Raw genomic sequence first — 21575 nt, 5'->3', positions numbered from 1 at the left:
GATGGCAGCCCATTCATAATCAATGCTTGGAGATTGTCAGAATTTGTGGGTTTGTGTTTGTCCACCCGCCTCTTGAGGATTGACCACAAGTTCTCAATGGGATTAAGGTCTGGGGAGTTTCATGGCCATGGACCCAAAATATCGATGTTTTGTTCCCCGAGCCACTTGGCACTTTTGCCTTATGGCAAGGTGCCCCATCATGCTGGAAAAGGCATTGTTCGTCACCAAACTGTTCCTGGATGGTTGGGAGAAGTTGCTCTCCGAGGATGTGTTGGCAAAATTGTGAGTGAGCCCACTCCCTTGGCTGAGAAGCAACCCCACACATGAATCGTCTCAGGATGCTTTACTGTTGGCATGACACAGGACTGATGGTAGCGCTCACCTTGTCTTTTCCGGACAAGCTTTTTCCCGGATGCCCCAAACAATCGGAAAGGGGATTCAGAGAAAATGACTTTACCCCAGTCCTCAGCAGTCCAATCCCTGTACCTTTTGCAGAATATCAGTCTGTCCCTGATGTTTTTCCTGGAGAGAAGTAGCTTCTTTGCTGCCCTTCTTGACACCAGGCCATCCTCCAAAAGTCTTCGCCTCACTGTGCGTGCAGATGCACTCACACCTGCCTGCTGCCATTCCTGAGCAAGCTCTGTACTGGTGGTGCCCCGTTCCCGCAGCTGAATCAACTTTAGGAGACAGTCCTGGCGCTTGCTGGACTTTCAAGGGCGACCTGAAGCCTTCTTCACAACAATTGAACTGCTCTCCTTGAAGATCCAATAAATGGTTGATATAGGTGCAATCTTACTGGCAGCAATATCCTTGCCTATGAAGCCCTTTTTGTGCAAAGCAATGATGACGGAACGTGTTTCCTTGCAGGTAACCATGGTTGACAGATGAAGAACAATGATTCCAAGCACCACCCTCCTTTTGAAGCTTCCAGTCTGTTATTTGAACTCAATCAGCATGACAAAGTGATCTCCAGCCTTGTCCCGGTCAACACTCACACCTGTGTTAACGAGAGAATCACTGACATGATGTCAGCTGGTCCTTTTGTGGCAGGGCTGAAATGCAGTGGACATGTTTTTGGGGGATTCAGTTCATTTGCATGGCAAAGAGGGACTTTGCAAGAGGGACTTGCACTCTTCATAATTCTCTGGAGTATATGCAAATTGCCGTCATACAAACTGAGGCAGCTGACTTTGTGAAAACTATTATTTGTGTCATTCTCAAAACTTTTGGCCACGACTGTAGACTGCTGTGGAATGAAGGTTCTGTGTATATCGTATCCTCCACCCCTGGCCCATTCTTTCCTGACAGTGGGAAAGAACTGGAAATTCCACACAAGCTTCATGAAAGGCCCTGGGCTGATAACATGGAGGTGAGCGGAGACATGTTAATTCACCATTAAACAGCCTGGAGTTCTGGCTCTGGGGTGACATTTCCCCTAGGTACATATCTAGGGTCAGTACATACTGTATCTAGAGTGGGGGAAATGTGAAACTGACCAAAGATCAGCATCTAGGGGCAACTTCACCCTTCTCCAGAGTTCTGCATCAGACTTTTGTACATTTGTTTATCAAATGTTTTTACTTTTTTTTCAATTGAACCTTTATTTAACTAGGCAAGTCAGAGTTAAGAACAAATTATTTTTTACAATGACGGCCTAGGAATTGCCACTTAAGTCTCCCATTGTCGTCATCAAATGACTAATCAAATGACTAACATGACTAATTGAAAACTCAGTTAGGATTCGCCCCATCATGATGAAAATGGCCTGATTGCGTAGCAGGAAGAGCTGTTTGAGGACTAGACCGATAGTCCCAGATCTGGTCCCAGATCTGTTTGTTCTTGCTAACTCCATTGATGTCATTGTTTGGCATTACAGTTCCATGAGGAGTTGGCAAGAGAGCAGAAACAGACTGGCACCCAGACTAGAACTCATAGGGACATGAATCCCCTGTGCCGACTGCTCTGAAATGGAGGGAGTGTTGGGATGGTCATTGAGAAATGGACAGATCACTCTGGCCCAGACTTCCTTCCGTTGGGCCTTTCTGCTCCAGGCCACCTGCTGTGGCTTTCACTGAGAGGACCGCAGACAGGCAGAAACACGCGCACGCGCAGAAACGCATGCTCAAAGTCTACACACAAGCGCACGTGCACACACAAATGAGTGTGCGCACTAAGGAAACTCACTGATGAATACACACATTCAGTACGGCCAAGAGGCCATCTCAATGACACCTCTATGTGCTCGTCCTACCAAGGACAGACAGACAGACAGACAGACAGACAGACAGACAGACAGACAGACAGACAGACAGACAGACAGACAGACAGACAGAGAGAGAGAGAGAGAGAGAGAGAGAGAGAGAGGAGGAATAGGAAAGAAAGAAAGACAAACTGGTTAGCTGATGGATATCAGTCAACCTTGTTGTTCTGGGTCATGGTTACCAAAACAAGGTAACTTAGACATAAAGCTGATGCCTGACAATAATGAACGGTGCAGGTGAAATGACATACTGTACACTAAATATCAGTCGGTGACAAACAGAAACATTGATTGACACTAGGGCTGTGGTGGTTGACATTTTGTCAGCCAGTGATTGTCATGCAAATAAATGTCGGTCTCACGGTAATTGACCGTTAATTAACATAAACACATTTAGCATCTCCTGGCTTCCACGCAAAACCTACAAGTCACTGAGGTAGACCTTTGGAACATCTACATTTTTTAAATTCGAATAAATCCATTTAATATAGCCTACAACATCACAATAAATCCATGATTTATTTTAGACAGGTCTAAAGAAACATGACAAGAAGAAAATGTAGTCTATTTCAGAAGAACAGAATAGCATACTCTGAGTTGTCCTTATGTTAGGCCCTGATATGGCTATGCCATATGGCTGTGGGATACACTAGTTCATTTATTTCCGTGGCATTATTTTATAGTATGAAGAAGACAATTGAACATAGCTTAATAAAATAGAAAGGATATTTTCTCCAAACGATTTCAAAGGAAGTGCGCACATTCCGTGTTGAGCGGTTAACAAAGAAACTGGTCCTCCTATATGCCTAATTTAGAGTTATTTATGCAACTTTAGCTGTGATCAAACGTTAGGCCATATATTTTGATGTTTAATACATTCTAAGGCTGCATGATGGGACTTTAACGATGATATGAAAAAAGTTGCAATCTGCACACTCTTCAACAGTCTCTCACAATTTGACAAGCACTTGATAATATTCTCATCGGGACTCGAATTTCCCAGCGGCATCCCACTTGTGTGGCCGTAATGCCCCCTAAAGAAATCCATGCATTTTGAGGCCAAAGTGGCCGTTGTGCCCTTGGGCTGAATATAATAGGCTAATTATAATTCCCTTCTCCCAGCTGCCGTGCTCCGAAGCACCTCTCACTCACATGGCTCTCTCAGATGTAGCCAATGCCTGTCACACGATCGGGTTCTTCTCACAGGCATTTCAGCTAAGAAGTAGGCTACAAGTGAATGAAGACAGAAACATCGGGGACGCAACCGCTCGTGTATATTTAAGATAGAACTGTGCACATTTAGCCTAGTTTTCGTCAGCCAACAAGGTGAGTAGGCCTAACGAACAGCAAAAGCACTTGCCTATGTCAATCTCTGTCCCCCATAGTACAAAAGTTGACCTATTATATTGGCCAACTTGTCCTTCTATGCAAGAAATAAATATTCCAAGCATACTCTGCTACAGTTGTGGGATGCAATAGATCCCAAATTAATACAACCAACCGGCATCAAAAAAACGATTTAAAAGAAATTAGGCTGATCATTTAGCTTAAAAATGTTGATAAAATATTAGGCAATTTTTTCACATTATAAGCGCAGCAATGCGCACATGGCAGTAGGCTATAAGCGCGAATGTTCCAAAATGCAATCAATTAGCGGGAAAATCATCTTTCCCAAACTTGAAACTCACGTGCAGCCTATGTATGCCAGTTAGGCTCTATAAAGCAGGTTAATGTGCTTAATTTTAAGTTAATTACCGATTTTAGTTGTGATACAAACCCAAAACATATACTGTGACGTTGGATTCAGACCCCTTGACTTTTTCCACGTTTTGTTAGGTTACAACCTTATTCTAAAATGTATTACATTATTTTTCCCCCTCAATCCACACACACAATACCCCATAATGACAAAGCAAAAACAAGTTTAGTAATGTTTGCTAATTTATTAAAAATAAAAAAAATAAAGTATTCAGAGCCTTTACTCAGTACTTTGTTGAAGCACCTTTGGCAGCGATGACAGCCTAGAGTCTTCTTGGGTATGACGCTATAAGCTTGGCGCACCTGTATTTGGGGAGTTTCTCCCATTCTTCTCTGCAGATCCTCTCAAGCTCTGTCAGGTTGGATGGGGAGCGTTGCTGCACAGCTATTTTCAGTTCTCTCCAGAGATGTTCGATCAGGTTCAAATCCAGGCTCTGGCTCGTCCACTCAAGGACATTCAGAGACTTGTCCCGAAGCCACTCCTGCGTTGTCTTGGCTGTGTGCTTAGGGTCGTTGTGCTGTTGGAAGGGGAACCTTCACCCCAGTCTGAGGTCCTGAGCGCTCTGTAGCAGGTTTTCATCAAGGATCTCTCTGTACTTTTCTCCGTTCATCTTTGCCTCAATTCTGACTAGTATCCCAGTCCCTGAAAAACATGCCCACAGCATGATGCTGTCACCACCATGGTTCACCGTAGAGATGGTGCCAGGTTTCCTCCAGTTGTGACGCTTGGCATTAAGGCCAAAGAGTTCAATCTTGGTTTCATGCGACCAGAGAACCTTGTCTGTAGGTGTCTTTTGGCAAACTCCAAGTGGGCTGTCATGTGCCTTTTACTGAAGAGTGGCTTCCATCTGGCCACTTTACCATAAAGGCCTAATTGGTGGAGTGCTGCAGAGATAGTTGTCTTTCTGGAAGGTTCTCCCATCTCCACAGAGGAACTCTGGAGCTCTGTCAGAGTGACTACCGGGTTCTTGGTCACCTCCCTGACCAAGGCCCTTCTCTCCTGACTGCTCAGTTTGGCCGGGCGGCTAGGTCTAGGAAGAGTCTTGGTGGTTCCAAACTTCTTCCATTTAAGAATGATGGAGGCCACTGTGTTCTTGGGGACCTTCAATGCTGCAGAAATGTTTTGGTACCCTTCCCCAGATCTGTGCCTTGACACAATCCTGTCTCGGACCTCCACGGACAATTCCTTGAACCTTATGGCTTGGTTTTTGCTCTGACATGCACTGTTAACTGTGGGACCTTATATAGACAGGTGTGTGCCTTTGCAAATCATGTCCAATCAATTGAATTTACCACAGGTGGACTCTAATCAAGTTGTAGAAACATCAAGGATGATCAATGGAAACAGGATGCACCTGAGCTCAATTTCGAGTATCATTGCAAAGGGTCTGAATACTTACAGTACCAGTCAAAAGTTTGGACACGCCTACTCATTCCAGGGTTTTTCTTTATTTGTACTATTTTCTACATTGTAGAATAATAGTGAAGACATCAAAACTATGAAATAACGCATATGGAATCATGTAGTAACCAAAATAGTGTTATATTCTTCAAAGTTGCGACCCTTTGCCTTGATGACAGCTTTGCACACTCTTGGCATTCTCTCAACCAGCTACCTCTGCGGCAGAGGATAAGTTCATTAGAGTTACCAGTTAACTGCCTTGTTCAGGTGCAGTACAACAGATGTTTACCTTGTCAGCTCAGGAATTTGATCTAGCAACCTTTCGGTTACTGGCCAAACGCTCTAACCACTAGGCTACCTGCCGCCCCAATCAGGCCTCCATGGTCGAATTGCTGTAAAGAAGCCACTTCTAAAGGACACCAATAATAAGAAGAGACTTGCTTGGGCCAAGAAACACGAGCAATGGACATTAGACCAGTGCAAATCTATCCTTAGATTTTTGGTTCCAACCGCGGTGTCTTTGTGAGACGCAGAGTAGGTGAACGGTTGATCTCCGCATGTGTGGTTCCCACCTTGAAGCATGGAGGAGGAGGTGTGATGGTGCTTTGCTGGTGACAGTGTAGGTGATTCATTTAGAATTCAAAGCACACTTAACTTCTTGTGGGCAGGGGGCAGCATTTTCACTTTCGGATAAATAGCATGCCAAAATACAACTGCCTGCTACTCATCCCCAGAATATAAGATATGCATATTATTAGATTTGGATAGAAAACACTCTGAAGTTTCTAAAACTGTTTGAATCATGTCTGTGAGAATAACAGAACTTATGTAGCAGGCAAAACCCTGAGGACAAACCATTCAGAATAAAAAAAATTGATGTCACTGTCTTTTCAATTAGTTTTCTTAGAGACACCAGATTTCTAATGGACTTGCTTGCAGTTCCTACCGCTTCCACTGGATGTCACCAGTCCTTGGAAATTGGTTGAGGTTATTCCTTTGTGTAATGAAGAAGTAGGGCTATCGTAAATGAGGGTCACATGAAGTAAAATTTTTGAGAGGCACGTTACGAAAAAAGTTGCGTCAGTTTGTTTTCTTTTTGTATTGGACACAGATCATGCCATCTTCAAATGGATCGATTATTAGCGTTTAAAAATACCTAACGTTGTATTACAAAAGTAGTTTGAAATGTTTTGGTAAAGTTTACATGTAACTTTTGATACATTTTGTAGTGAAGTCGCGAAAGTTGGAAGCTGTGTTTTTCTGGATGAAACGGTCCAAATAAATTGACATTTTGGATATATATCGACGGAATTAATCGAACAAAAGGACCATTTGTGATGTTTATGGGACATATTGGAGTGCCAACAAAAGAACTTAGTCAAAGGTAAGGCATGATTTATATTTTATTTCTGCGTTTTGTGTCGTGCTTGCAGTGTTGAAATATGCTTCTCTCTTTGTTTACTGTTGTGCTACCATCAGATAATAGCATCTTATGCTTTCGCCGAAAAGCCTTTTTGAAATCTGACATGTTGGCTGGATTCACAACGAGTGTAGCTTTAATTTGGTATCTTACATGTGTGATTTAATGAAAGTTTGATTTTTATATCATTTTATTTGAATATGGCGCGCTGTATTTTCCCTGACGATTGCGTCCCACCTGCCCCAGAGAGGTTAACCAGCATGGCTACCACAGCATTATGCAGCGATACCCCATAACATCTGGTTTGCGCTTAGTCCCACTATCATTTCTTTTTCAACAGGACAATGACCCAACACACCTTCAGGCTGTGTAAGGGCTATTTGACTAAGAAGGAGTGTGATGGAGTGCTGCCTCAGATGACCTGGCCTCCACAATCACCCGACCTCAAACCAATTGAGATGGTTTGGGATGAGTTGGACCGCAGAGTGAAGGATAAGCAGCCAACAAGTGCTCAGCATATGTGGGAACTCCTTCAAGACTGTTGGAAAAGCATTCCAGGTGAAGCTGGTTGAGAGAATGCCAAGAGTGTGCAAAGCTGTCATGAAGGCAAAGGGTGGCTACTTTGAAGAATCTAAAATGTAAAGTATATTTTTATTTGTTTAACACTTTTTTGGTTACTACATGATTCCATATGTGTTATTTCATAGTTATGATATCTTCACTATTATTCTACAATGTAGAACATTTTTAAAATAAAGAAAAACCCTTGAATGAGTAGGTGTCCAAGCTTTTGACTAGTACTGTATATAAATAAGGTATTTTTGTTTTATGTCTAAAAACCCGTTTTCGCTTTGTCATTATGGGGTATTGTGTGTAGATTGCTGAGGATTTAAAAAAAAATCAATTTTAGAATAAGGCTGTAATATAACAAAATTTGGAAAAGTCAACGGGTCTGAATACTTTCTGAAGGCACTGTAGGCCTATGGGCTAGGATGCGAGGTGTGCGACTATGATTTGAAAAAGTCGACAAAAAAAGGTATGCGCTCTCTTTTTTTTTTTTTTTTTTTTTGGGGTGGATCAGCTTAATATTGCAGAAAGAATGTTGCTTCCAATGTAATTGTCTGCATCATTTCCAATCCCCCATATTTTTTGGGGTAAATATATATATCCATACACGCATGCATACATATATACATATATACATACACATACCTATATAGACATACATACTTTTTTAAAGAATATACCTTTATTATTATTCCCCGCAACCCTACCACCGCTCCCCCAATTGGAGTAAACTAATAAACACTTCTGCTTTTACCTTCAATTTATACATCTTATACCTATTTTACAGACACAGACTACTTTATAATAGTTCTCTCTTGTTTGTTCTTAGTCCTTCCTCTATTTCTGTTGTCCATCCAATTTTATTTCCACTTGTAACTGTGCTATTTCACAAAAGCTCCGCACCTATACACATTTCACAGATCCCGTATGCCCTACATTGTTTATCTTGTTATTAGTCCCACCCTTCAGTTCCACTCAACCCTTCCCATCTATCTTCCAACATCATCCATTTCGGATTTTTATTTGCCATATATTTTTCAACTGTGCTGTGATGCTTCACAAAAGATTTGAACCTTCCTATTCTCATAGCTTCTACAGATTGTAAATTAAAAATAAACATTTTTGCTAAAATAATTATTATATTATTGATTGATTGACTATGGCTTTTCAAATCCCCCAGTATTGCTATCTGTAGCGTTAGTTCTAGGCAAATGTTGCAATTCTTCAGCCATTCCTGGACCTGTGACCAAAAACGAGCTACATATGGACAATACCAAAATAAATGATCTAATGACTCTGCCTCCTCACAACAGAATCTGCAGAGCTGGGAAGATTGTATACCCCATATATATAACATTCTATTAGTTGCAAGAATTTTGTACAGTAATTTAAATTGAAAAATTCGAAGTTTTGAATCCGGCGTTGTTTTGCGTATCAATTCATAAACCATGTGCCATGGAATGGGTACATCGAAAATCTCTTCCCAACTATTTTGCAATTTATATGGCACAGCTGTCAGTTTTTTGGTCCTTAAATGAAATTGGTATATGTTTTTATTTATCACACTTTTCTTTAACCATTTATGTTCTTTAATACAGGGCCGACATACAAGTTCCTTACTTTTTTCCCCTTCTACTTGCCTCTTCCATTTTTGTGGTAATGCTGCAATTAATTGGTTGTAATTTTGGGTAGAGCAGACATTTCCATATGTCTGTGTTAGCTGCATGTGTGACATAACTCCACCAGTCCTATTTATGATATCATTCACAAAAATTATACCTTTTTTAAACATTTCTTCGATAAATACAGTTTTTTTATCAATTACTATATTTGAATTTAACCACAATATTTGTTGTACTATTTGTTCCGTCCTTTCAGGTGGATTAAACTGAAATTGCAACCAACTTTCTAAGGCTTGTTTAAAAAATAAGGATATTTTGGAGATTATTTCCTTTTCAAACAACCGAAAGTGAGCAGGTGTAATCTGAATAAAGGGAAAAAGGCCCTTCTTGAACATAGGATGAGACATTCGTACCAATTTACTAGAGAACCAGTTTGGATTTAAGTATAACTTTTGTATGACTGATGCCTTTAGTGAGAGGTCTAATGCTTTAATATTTAATAATTTCTGCCCTCCGAATTCATATTCGTTATATAAATAGGCCCTTTTAATTTTATCTGGCTTGCCGTTCCAAATAAAATGGAATATTTTTTGTTCATATAATTTAAAAAGCAGGTCACTAGGTGTAGGCAAAACCATAAGCAAATAGGTAAACTGTGATATGACTAAAGAGTTAATCAGGGTGATTTTTCCACAAATAGACAAGTATTTTCCTTTCCATGGTAGCAAGATCTTATCTATTTTTGCTAACTTTCTATAAAAATTTATTGGAGTGAGATCATTTCTTTCTTTTGGGATTTGTATACCGAGTATGTCCACATCTCCGTCAGACCATTTAATTGGTAAACTACATGGCAATATAAAATGTGTATTTTTTAGTGATCCAATACGTAATATGGTACATTTATCATAATTTGGTTTTAATCCAGAGAGGATAGCAAAGGTATCTAGATCCTCTATGAGGCCGTGGAGAGACTCTAGTTGTGGTTTTAAAAGAAAACATGAATCATCAGCGTACAATGACACCTTAGTTTTTAAGCCACGGATTTCTAATCCATTAATATTAATGTTTGATCTAATTTTAACAGCTAACATTTCGATGGCAATAATAAATAGATATGCCGATAGTGGACAACCTTGTTTTACTCCTCTAGATAGTTTAAAACTTTCTGAGATGTAGCCATTATTTACTATTTTACACCTAGGGTTACTATACATAATTTTAACCCATTTTATAAGAGATTCCCCAAAATTGAAATATTCTAGGCATTTATATATAAACTCCAGTCGTACTTTATCAAAATCAGCTATGAAAACCAGACCTGGTGTCCCCGATATTTCATAGTGTTCTATTGTTTCCAGTACTTGCCTTATATTATCTCCAATGTATCGTCCATGTAAAAAACCTGTCTGATTAGGATGAATAATATCTGACAAAACTTTTTTTATTCTATGCGCCAGAGCATTTTGCTAGGATTTTTGCATCACAACACTGAAGTGTAAGAGGTCTCCAATTTTTTAATTGGACTGGATCTTTATATATACCACTTGGGTCCTGTTTCAGTAATAACGATATCAGACCTTCTTGTTGCGTGTCTGATAATCTACCATTTATATAGGAGTGGTTAAAACAAGCTAATAATGGTCCTTTGAGTATATCAAAAAAAGTTTTGTATACTTCCACTGGTATGCCATCCAGCCCTGGAGTTTTCCCATCCTTAAAGGCCCCAATTGCATCAAGCAGTTCCTCCTCTGTAATTTGGCCTTCACATGAGTCTTTCTGTACAGATGTTAATTTTACATTATTAATAGGAAAAAAATCCATACAATTAGTTTCAGTTAGTGGAGATGGAGGAGCCTGAAACGAAAACATATTCTTAAAGTACTTTACTTCCTCTTTCAAAATATCATTTGGTGAATCATGCGTGACTCCATCATTTGTAACAAGTTTTAATACATTTTTTTTGGTAGCATTTCTATATTGAAGATTGAAAAAGAATTTGGTGCATTTTTCCCCATATTCCATCCAGTTCGCTTTATTTTTATAATATATTACACTGGATCTTTCTTGAATAAGTTCCTCCATTTCTTTTTGTTTTTCCTCTAACTTATTCTGTGCCTCTATGGTACCGTTTTTATTGCTATCTAACTGTACTGTTAGTCCTTCAATTTCCTTTGTTAATATGGACTCTTTTGATCTAAATTCCCTTTGTTTTATAGATGAGTACTGAATTGCATGGCCTCTAAAGGCACACTTAAAAGTGTCCCATACAATAAGGGGATCTGCTGTACCTATGTTATGTCTGAAAAAGTCAGTTATAAAATCTTCTGTCCTAGTTCTAAACAATTTATCATCTAGTAGACTTTGATTAAATTTCCAATATCCTCGCCCACGTGGAAATTCTGTAAGAGAAATATATATGCCAATTATGTGATGATCCGACCGCATTCTGTCCCCTATCAACACTTTTTTAACTTTTGGTGCCAGAGAGAATGGTATAAGAAAGTAGTCAAGACGACTAGCTTGATTCAGCCTCCGCCATGTATATCTCACTAAATCAGGGTATTTAAGTCTCCATATATCCACTAATTCCAATATATCCATGACATTCATGATTTCCTTAAGTGCCTGAGGGTGATAGTTTGTAGTGTGATTTCCTTTCCGGTCTATAGAGGTATTTAAGACCGTATTAAAATCTCCCACTATAATAATAGAGTCTAGTGTTGCTTGTAGAGTTGATAAATTCTTATATATATTTTCAAAGAAGCTTGGATCATCATTATTCGGACCGTATAGGTTAACAACCCATATTTGTTTATTGTCCAATAACATATTTAAAATAATCCATCTACCTTGAGGATCTGTTTGGACAATTTGCACATTTGGATCAAAATTATTGTTAATTAAAACCATCACCCCTTTTGAATTTCTTTGCCCATGGGAGAAATATATTTTGCCCCCCCAGTTCTTTTTCCACAAAACTTCATCTAAAACTGTTGAATGGGTTTCCTGTAAACAATAGATATTATAATCCTTCTCTTTTAGCCAGGTAAATACTGATCGTCTTTTCTTATTATCTGCTAAGCCATTACAATTGTAACTGGCTATACTTATTTCACCACTTACCATAATGAGACACACCTTTCATTCTTTTAATCAGAATATATTTTTGTAAACGTACTATTAAAAAGTAACATAATGATTGAGTGTCTATATAGTTGTACCATGATATTTGCATTTCTACTAAGTAAACCTCCAATTGGTCCCTACTATTCCACCCGCTAAAAGGCCTCATCTCGAGATGGCTTGTCATCCCAATGCCCGGTAGACCACCCTCGACCCCCTGTATCCCATAGCCCTGAACCGACTGGGATCCATTCTTTGAAAAGAGCATACAGTGCCATTTACCGAATTGAAGAAGATCAATTACCATATGCATTTCCATTGCCCTCACCTCGATTTGTATTATATATATCTGTGGATCATCCTCTATTGTCCCTAACATCTTTTACTTCTTCCTTCGCAACAGTTGTGGGATACACACATACACCCACACACACTCAGCCCTTACCCCCACACAACCATAAGCTCACTTTCTCAACAATTGCACCATCCCAGAGCCCAACTCAAGATGGGTCATGATTTACAAATGCACTTGCAGTTGCAGCTGCATGAGAAGGCCTGCAAGACCGCACAAAAAATTAGCAAAAATTGAGAGATTTATTTACCATTGTCATATCCTAGATAATGGAGGTCAAATGTACACCTTATTCCTGAAACACCCACAATACGGCCACCCGTCATGACCATGTCCCCACGCATCTCCATGCAGTCCGACTTTGATTTTGTGCCGCCAGGGCCACAATAATATACCCCCTCTCTGAATGTCCGAGTGTGACCCCCTCCCCATGGGTTACTGCAGCTAGTGTTGCCAGCACTGCCACTGGCTGGGTGGGGGCACCCCACCGGAATCCCCACCGGCTAGGTACAAGGTCGTCAAGGTTCTCATTAGCAGCTTTGAGAATTTCCTTGTATATTATGCTCTCCCTTTATGGGGCTTTGGCTTTGCAGGACCAACCCTGCCAAGCAGGCTCAGAATCTTGAGGGGGCAGTGCTGCTCTTGGTCTCTGACCTCATTTTAGCTGCATACAGACCGCTTACAGCGGGCACATAAAACAGTTAGGGACTTCTCCTTAGTATCTGGGTCATTCAGGTGGGTGTCTAGGGTATAGTGCCATGGACCGTACCATTAAAATAGGATAATAAATAATTAGATATAATTTATAAAAAAATAAATAAAAAATGTAGTTCTCCATGATAGGACAATAAATAAATAAGACGTATAATTCATTATAAAAGTATATCCATCATCTGAACAACATTGAAAGCCCTCTCATACCCGGCTCACAGCAATACATTGGCTCTGGGATATGCAACCATTTCATTACTCACTCACTCAACTTTCCAAACATAACAAAAAAAATAAACACAAACCATACCATCCACACATACTGTGCCTTCTGTTTACTTAGTTTTTATCTTCACTATGTTGAATTAGTGCTTGTGTGTTCAATTAGTTATATGTGAAGATTTATAGAAAAGCTATATTTTTTATTGTATTGTTACAATCAGTAACCGGGCTTGAATTGTGTTTATTTCCCTCGTCTATGAGAACTTTGTAATTTTTAAAATAACCATGGAGTAGTCTTTGTGTCTCTGAACAACTGGTTATCAATATATAGTTTATCAACGACGAGAGCTACTCGTTTCGCTTTTAATCTATTTTCTTTGAAAATTGGATACAGAACTTTGCGCCGTTCTGCAATTTCCTTCGGAAACTGATCATTCATGCCAATTTTGGTCCCAGCAAGTCTTTTACCCAGGCTTTTAACCATTATTTTATCTTTAAATGAAGCAAATTTGGCAACGATTGGGCGTTCGTACCTCTGCCCTCTCTGTCCGAAGCGGTGAACGCGTTCAAGTTGGATTTTGTCGATAACTTCGCGTGGAATCTGAAGCGCTGTAAGGAGGAACTCTCTAACTATAGATTCAGGAACTTCTCCTTCTTTTTCTTGGATACCTGTAAGTACCAAATTCTCTCTCATGGATCTAGTTTGTATGTCCAGTAAGGTTTCTTTCAGAACGGTGTTCTCCTTTTTAATTCCATTCATTTCGGTTTCAATCTTATTGACTGTCCCTTTTAGCGCGTGTGTTTGCTTCTCCAATGTCGCAGCTTTTTCATCACTCATCTCTAGGCTTGCCTTCAACTCTTTTATATCCTTACTAACTAATTCAAGTATACCCAGTTTGTCATTTATTGATTTTAACAGATCGGTTTCGACCTTTACCATTCCCGGTGGTGAGAATATTAAATCATCAGTGTCTGTAGAAGAGTCACGTTTTCGTTTTGTAATCGGTTCCCCTGTCTTACTCTCCGTCATGTTTGGTTGTTGCCTGTTTTCGTAATATTTGTCGATAAATGTCTCTAGTTTTAGGATTTGTTTTGTGTTATTGTCCAGATTGAAGGTTATCACTCACCAGATTAAGTAGTGCTAATATTTTTGTCTAATTTAGCAGATATTTCGAATATTATGTTTTATCTTGAGGTGCTCTACATAAATCCCTTCAGTCCGCCATTACCCTTACGTTACCTTTACGTCATACGTCAGCGGAAAGTCTTACCAGAATAGTTGGGTTCATTTAGAGTTGACGTGAAGTTGACGTCATTTAGAGTTGACGTGAAAGCCTTTTTGAAATCTGACATGTTGGCTGGATTCACAACGAGTGTAGCTTTAATTTGGTATCTTACATGTGTGATTTAATGAAAGTTTGATTTTTATATCATTTTATTTGAATATGGCGCGCTGTATTTTCCCTGACGATTGCGTCCCACCTGCCCCAGAGAGGTTAACCAGCATGGCTACCACAGCATTATGCAGCGATACCCCATAACATCTGGTTTGCGCTTAGTCCCACTATCATTTCTTTTTCAACAGGACAATGACCCAACACACCTTCAGGCTGTGTAAGGGCTATTTGACTAAGAAGGAGTGTGATGGAGTGCTGCCTCAGATGACCTGGCCTCCACAATCACCCGACCTCAAACCAATTGAGATGGTTTGGGATGAGTTGGACCGCAGAGTGAAGGATAAGCAGCCAACAAGTGCTCAGCATATGTGGGAACTCCTTCAAGACTGCGCTCTTTCTTGCCTGAATGCACAAGCTGGGCATCATTCATAAGTGATAGGCTAATATTGTCACCCATCAGACTATTCTTAATTTCATGTTGTATTTACATATACTAAATAATATGTGTATCAGTTTTGATTTAGAATGGACCATTATAATGCACCTGCCTCAGAACAAGGGCATGGGAATAAAAATACATGTCATCTATGCACTTAAATAGAGAATGGAGGACACTTTTCCCATGGTTAATTGTCATGCCTGCCAGGTAAGCTATACTCCTGCTGTAAAGCAAAGCAATGTTCTTAATATTAGGAAAGTGCATAATATAGTAGGCCTAACCTATAGAAAGCTGATGACATCCTCCTTTTTCTAACAGAGGCCATCAAAATGATTTTCTCGTGCAATTGCATAGCCTATAGAAATGTTGCGCAACATGAGCTCATGGGCTCTCATGAAGTGTTTGATTAGATTTTCGATTATATTTGCATGGATGTCGGAGTGGTTAGAGGAACAATAGAGTACTGAGTACCAGGCAGTTAGCAAGTTTGGTAGGCTACTAATGACCATCCGCAGCATCAGCGCATTGAGAAGCCGAATTATATTTGTTTCTATAAACTTGTCCAGGGATTTTTTTTGTTGACATTTAGAATGCTGAGAAAATAGATGCCACAATTGCCTGCTAGGGCGCGTTTCCATTTAGCTATCTTGTGTCGATAAAAACAGCTGGATGTCACACCCAAAAAAACATAGTGTTGAATAAAAATGTAGTGGTTGAAGTGTTTTCATTACCCATTTAGGAAAATTTCACATTAATAATGTCTCAAAATTCCACCTATCATGTCTCAGGTAGCCTGCGAAAGCAAGCACGTATAGAATGCAATAATTGGCTAATATTTGCGATACTCAAATAATTCTCAAGTGCCAACGTATCGCCACGGTCCGTGCCATGGTGAAACTTGTTCAGGCATTCTTCAGTCAGGACAATCCTTGTCCTGCAAAGAAACATGTTTTTTTGTTACATTTTATTTTGCTAGCAGTGGGCATTCAGAATAAAACGTGGAGTGTAGCTTACAGTTAAGTGATTGCATCACGTGTCCCGCTGACCTTCAAAAGTATTCGGCAGTCATAATTTTTTCGACAAACAGCGTTCCCATCATTTGTCGCAAACAAAGAAAGTTACACAAAAATAAACTATCCAACACTGTCGAGCGGATAACGATTGTCGATCTTTAGAAAATGTATCCTATATCTGCCTTTTCCATTACACGTCACAATGATTTATTTTGGCGACAATGCTCCTATCAAATAAACCTGGGTCAATGGAAAAGTGCCCACTGTAACGCAAGGGGAACCATCCCTTATGTTTGAATGAATGAAAGGGCGTGATGGGGGAAGTTTCCACGGCAACTAGGGGTATGCGAGTAGCCCCGCCTTCTGGACGGACAGCTGTTAGCAGCTGACACCGTGGCTGTAGACAGGGAGGGTCCTTAGAGCTTACCATGCTTTAAATCCCCAACTGATGCTGCGTCTTCCTCGGCATTCCTCCAATGCCAAGGTTTAAACTGCCCATTGGAAACTGCAGTCTTACAATATCAAACAATAAATATTTTAAAACGGAAGTTAGTTGGAACATCACTTTACATTGATGACTTATTCTACCAGCATAATTACAGAATTAGGCCTTAATGTAGTCTCTCACATGTACGGCATGCAAGACTAGGCCGAACATGAATTTGAAATGAAGAGGTAGTATAAATGTTGCTATGATTATTAAGGACGCAGTGTAGTGTGTGTTATGATGTTCAAAAACCACGTAGCCTACTTTTGGCTATGCCGGAATTAGAACATCTCTCCACCTTTGGCGCTGTGCCAGGCTGCCAGCGTCACAGAATACCTGGTTGCGTCTGCCAATACAATGGTCAATCTTGAGTGTGTAGGAGCTATTTTAGGAGCAGGTGACCACACACCTTCCGTTGTTTTTTTTTTTACAGTAACAGCCAGAGAAAGACTATTTAAACTATCAACACCTACATCTCAGGATTTGCGCTGACTGCCAATGTGTGTTGTGGTGACTTGTGACATCACCACCATTACTAACCCTTCCTTCAAACACTGTCGCGGTGTCCGAATACCCATACTAACATACTGTATACCATACTTAATGAGTATATACTACATACTATATACTATTAATTCATTTTAGTATATTGTAAACAAGCGGTATCCCTTCAGTTGAGCGTACTCTGTCTACCGGAAGTTGATGCTGTTGCTATGCAACCTCTTGCTAGCTTGTTAGCAAAACAAATTACTAGCTAGACTTCGGGTGTGTTCATAAACTCAATCTGACCATTTTACTTGCCCTCGCAGAGCTGGTTAGGCTGTTTTTATGTTATCCAGAGCATTGGTTACTCTAACTGTGCTGCTGGAAACAATTGAATGACGCTTTTTTTTTGCAGACGATTACTGACACGGGTCATATTCAATGGGTGTTGAGCGTTCGTAAATTAATCTGTTATTCTGCACACCCGAACATCTATACCACTTAGCTAAGCTATGAATGACGTCAATAAACGTTGCGTAGTTAAATAGAAAAAAGTAAATATACCGGCAAGTTTGATGTATTAGCAGCCAACTAAAGTTACAGTAGCTAGCTAACATACCCGGTACATACGGCTGTAATGCTTTGCTATGCTGTTCATAAGGACATCGTAGCTAACAAATTGTCAGCCAACATCACGTGTGACGTAACTTATTTGAAAAGTCATTACTTTATTACATTGCTCAACATTTTCTTCACATTTGTCATAATTAGTTAAAGCAACGAATTTGTATCCACTCTCGTCGGAATGCGGCTGCATAATTTCCGCCATTTTCTTCAAATCTGAAAACGTGAAAGTGTCCCATTGCTTGTATACTTTGTATTTTGACAAATGTAGTACGACATCCGGGAACTTTCGGCATACTAACTATATCCATACTATGACTAATAAGCATACTACATGCTCAATTTATGTCACAGAGAGTATGGTTAGTGCAGTTAGTATGAGTATTCGAACACAGCTTGTGTTCAGTCACACCAATGTACACAACTGTAGCTTGACGTCACTTACTGACTGCATGGTATTGATGTAGGGATGATAAGATTAAGCTACATCCTATGCTACTTCCTTCAGCAATAGGCTCCCTGACGTAAAGAGAAGTTCCCTCAATTTCCTTGGTTCCACACTCAACAATTATCTCTATGTTATACGTAGCTACGACAGACAGACACTACCATTGGCCTGGCATCGCCAAGGATTCAGGGTCATATTCAATAGTGTAAAACATAGCAACAGAAAAATACAGTAGCTTATTGAAGTTCAGGTAGTGCGTCCCTATTTCAGTCAATTTTCTTTCATTGGTGCCTAGTATATATATACGGCCCAGCTCTCCCGTCTCCCAGCTGGAACAGTTTACTAAAAGCTCATAGAAGGCAAGCCCACTCTGTGTTTTTCACATGCTACACAACTCTTCAATACTTCTGTCCCAGATCCAGCTGACATTCTCGCTGTAAGGCACTGGCGTGGGTGTGAAATGTCCTCATTCCCACTGACAGTGACAGTCTCTAGAGAATCAGACCCATGTCTCTCAAGTCATGACCTACTGTATGTGACTGATGTTCTCATCCTTCTATCACAGTGGCTTCTCAATCAGTTTGGTTGTAAATCTTTCGTAAGGCATTTGTCATTACTGTGCGGTTACCATGTTGTGCCTTAAGTAACCTATATACCTGGTCATTTCTGTACTATAACATTAAAGGCAACCAATATCACAGAGCAACACACAGTGAATGCTAGTGCACGTTAAGCTAATGTTGGTTCATCCAAGAGGGTGCATCAGTGTCTTTGTGAATAGGTTCTAGCCTAGGGGGTCACATTTGGAGCTTTGGTAATGTCTAGGTTGCTCTGAATCCTGAGGACGACAGTAGACATAACAATGCTTAAAGGCCTTGGATCTTTCTGACATAGTATTTTAATCCCTGCAACGATAGTCAGTCAGTAGTTCTCTCCATTCAACTGACACAGCTCCAAACATCTGTCGGTGTATTCGGACGTTTTACAAGCTCAAGCATACGCCTCAGATATTTTTAACATAGGGTGGTGTGGAGTTGGTATTCTTTATGAGGTAGTACTCTATCCCATTCTACCAATTGAACCTCCATATTTGCATTCTGGGATGACTAGTGTAGGCCTATACCGAAATTGAATAAGGTAATTCATTTCTTCACTCTCATTACTGGAAATCGTGTAGGAATGGACTACGTGTAGCCAGCCTGCAGATGGACATTATCAATTTACCAATCACATTCCGAACAGTTGCTTTAACTTAATTACCTGTTAGCAATCTTCAGGACAATCAAGAATAGGATTTGTTACATTTGACCATGCGGTGATAGAGTCCAGACAATGCTACATTGTTGCTTCTTCAGCTCACTGTTCCATGTGTTCGGTATTGGAGCAGTCGTCTCGAAATATCGGACACTGTCGTCTGGACTAACGTGATTACCATCAAGAAACGATTGTCGGGGTTTGAGAAAGGAATGCAGGCTTTACGGAAACTAAAGCCCATAGCATACAAATAAAACTTAAATCACAGGCTCAAACCAGAGATAGCCTTATTGTGAACTACACTAGGCCTGTGAAGCTTATCTCCAAAAACGAATTTTAACTTATCACACTAAGATCGTCATGTAACTTTAATAATAGGCTATTGACCGCTATTCGTAGGGGTCAGAGCAATTATGTGCAGACAATGCCCTGAAAAAAATCGACCATAGAGGGCTGGTAGGCCTACCATGACTATTGGATCTTCAAATTGTTATTTTTTATCATGGTAAACAATCTTACCTTTTAGAAATCCACGCTCTTGTGCCACATGCGCCTGTGTTTGTATTTCCAATTTATTTCTGGGTTCGACGCAAAATCAGCTAGTATTCCAACATGGAAATCACAGTCGCCCCCATCCCGACTCCCTGCAACAAATCATCAGCCTTTCTCAATCGTTTTTGTTCTCGGTGAATGAAAAAAAAAACAAGGAAGTTAATTCAAAGCAAGACGAATGTTGAAGAAAATAAATGACTAAAGGGGCTGACACAGACAGAACCTCAATGCATAAAACCCCAGCAAAATCTGTCCAGCGACATGATGACAAAAGAAGTCGTCAAAAGTAACCCAGTTCCTGTAGATACACTTCCTACCTCTAAACTTACGCCAGCCCGCATCCAACCCCACTACAACATGGCCGACCAGACTCCAGGGAATGACGCCGTAGCTGGAGATACCAACCCTGCAGACCGGTGTCGAGATGGTAGGATGATCATCACAGGATGATCACCCCCCGATAAAAAAAAAAAACATTGAAAGGGAGAAGTCATTGTTTGAACCAGAAATGCGTCTGTATACAGTGTGTCTGGTTTCATGTGATTTGTTTATGAAAGATGAATATAATTATATCTCTCCAAAACTGGTGCTCTATCGCCTCCTACTGGCAGTAGCCTAATATCGGATTATCCCTTGTTCGAACTGCCTTTTTCTGCTGTTTGAGTGGGGAAGTGGTTAGTTACATATTTTGCTACAAGGGCCAAGGACTAATCTTGTCAAAATCCACCTGGCTCCCCATTGATTCTCCCTGTCTGCTCCTGTTGAGCCATTTAGGCCTAATACATTATTTTTAAATCCATGTGAACATCGGGACTACAAAAGTAGCAGACTTTGGCAGACTATGGCAACACTTTAAATTACAGTGACCTACTCCTGTAATTGCAGTGTAACTGGTATTGTAATGAATCATTGTTACAATTAATTACAATGTACTTACAGCAGTAACCCTAACCTTAGCAGTAACCCTAACCCTAAGTAACCCTACATAGAGTTGAAGTCGGAAGTTTACATACACCTTAGCCAAATACATTTAAACTCATTTTTTCAAAATTCCTGACATTTAATCCTAGTAAAAGGATCCCTGTCTTAGGTCAGTTAGGATCACCACTTTATTTTAAGAATGTGAAATGTCAGAATAATAGTAGAGAGAATGATTTATTTCAGCTTTTATTTCTTTCATCACATTCCCAGTAGGTCAGAAGTGTACATACACTAAATTAGTATTTGGTAGCATTGCCTTTAAATTGTTTAACTTGGGTCAAACGTTTCGGTAGCCTTCCACAAGCTTCCCACAATAAGTTGGGTGAATTTTGGCCCATTCCTCCTGACAGAGCTGGTGTAACTGAGTCAGGTTTATAGACCTCCTTGCTCACACACGGTTTTTCAGTTCTGCCCACACATTTTCTATATGATTGAGGTCAGGGCTTTGTGATGGCCA

The 21575-nt window shown here is 40.0% G+C and overlaps 1 protein-coding gene across 2 annotated transcripts in view; it reads right to left on the bottom strand.

The window, feature by feature from the left end:
• Positions 1–20506, bottom strand: part of LOC120027831 (tyrosine-protein kinase Yes-like) — a 60332-nt gene extending 39826 nt beyond the window's left edge. The window contains exons 1-2 of one of the 2 annotated variants that reach the window (XM_038972885.1): positions 20455–20506; positions 20105–20229 (exon numbers count right to left, since the gene is read on the bottom strand). The gene's annotated coding sequence lies outside the window, so the exon portion shown is untranslated. The other variant, XM_038972884.1, reaches the window with a different exon arrangement.
• Between the last annotated feature and the right edge of the window lie 1069 nt (positions 20507–21575).

This window comes from Salvelinus namaycush, chromosome 33, assembly GCF_016432855.1.
Source record: "Salvelinus namaycush isolate Seneca chromosome 33, SaNama_1.0, whole genome shotgun sequence".
In the NCBI taxonomy this organism is placed as follows: Eukaryota; Metazoa; Chordata; class Actinopteri; order Salmoniformes; family Salmonidae; genus Salvelinus; species Salvelinus namaycush.
This window is presented reverse-complemented; position numbering and strand designations above follow the sequence as displayed.